The sequence below is a fragment of the Cyprinodon variegatus genome, unplaced genomic scaffold, assembly GCF_000732505.1.
Source record: "Cyprinodon variegatus isolate N-32 unplaced genomic scaffold, C_variegatus-1.0 Scaffold347, whole genome shotgun sequence".
NCBI classification, from domain to species: Eukaryota; Metazoa; Chordata; class Actinopteri; order Cyprinodontiformes; family Cyprinodontidae; genus Cyprinodon; species Cyprinodon variegatus.
In genome coordinates this window covers 339564-340663 of record NW_015150800.1, presented here as the reverse complement: position 1 = coordinate 340663, position 1100 = coordinate 339564, and positions in this window count along the sequence as shown.

The window sequence follows — 1100 nt, the reverse complement described above, 5'->3', positions numbered from 1 at the left end:
TTTATGTTACTAACTGACTGCTAACAACAAAGTATTGTAGATCATTTTACAGCTCGACAGGGAGCACCACCACCCTGCTGTGCCAGCCCAAAGGATGTGACCTGAAGGCCTGTCAGCCATGATAGCTCTGCAGGATTCTGTCTTAATTAGTTCTGGGGGAGACATGTCTACTGCAGGGCCGTGCAACTACCCACTATCCTCCTGCCTCAGGGACTTCCACCACCGAGGTGGAAGTGTCACCTGAGAGGCCTCTAGTGATTGCTGCGAGAGAGGCTCATCTCTTCAGATTCCCACACGGCCTTTTCTTAAGGTCAGATACAGTCGAGCTCCTCCTGTGCTGACTGGGACTTCAACAAAAACAAAAGCCATACATGTTTGTTTCAGACTGGACAGCACAATTTCAGACTTCCTCTCTTAAATATAAGATATTTTACAAACATTATCCCCCACTCCTCTCCTATTTGTTAGTACGGGCTTTCAGTTTACAGTTTTATAAAACTTCCTTTTAAAAGTCCACCAAAGCCTAAATTGCTCAAATAAAATAATATTAGATGGAAGGATTGCAGGACATATTTATAGTTTAAACTGTGGCTCTTTCTCCATTGGAAGCCTCCATCTTCACCATTACTTTGCATACATAAGAGGGTAGATGACACAGAAATCCCATCCATCTTCATGTTCAACCATCTATAGTGTTTACAGCTCAGCGTGCTTGTTTGGTGTTTGCCCACATTTGGAATATATTAAGTGTTTTTGTTTGATATATGAGTATGAAATGAAGTGTGAAATAAGCCTCTTTGTTTCTGTTGCGCTGCGGTTGGAGGTCCTTTCCTTCAACTTGTTACACATGTTTACCATCCATTCCTCCTTATATCCTCCCACGCAAACTAAATCCTCCATTTGATGGGGACTTAAAATGGGACATGCTTCAGTACTCATGTGTAGGCCAAGTATGTTTTTATGGGGATGTAGATATTTTCTTTAAATGTGGTCTGTTTATCATCATAATTTACACAAACTTTTCTTCGTCACTTGTCTGCAGGCTTTGTATGTCAAACTAGAAAAACAGGAAGAATGGTAAAAAAAAAAAAAAAAAAAAA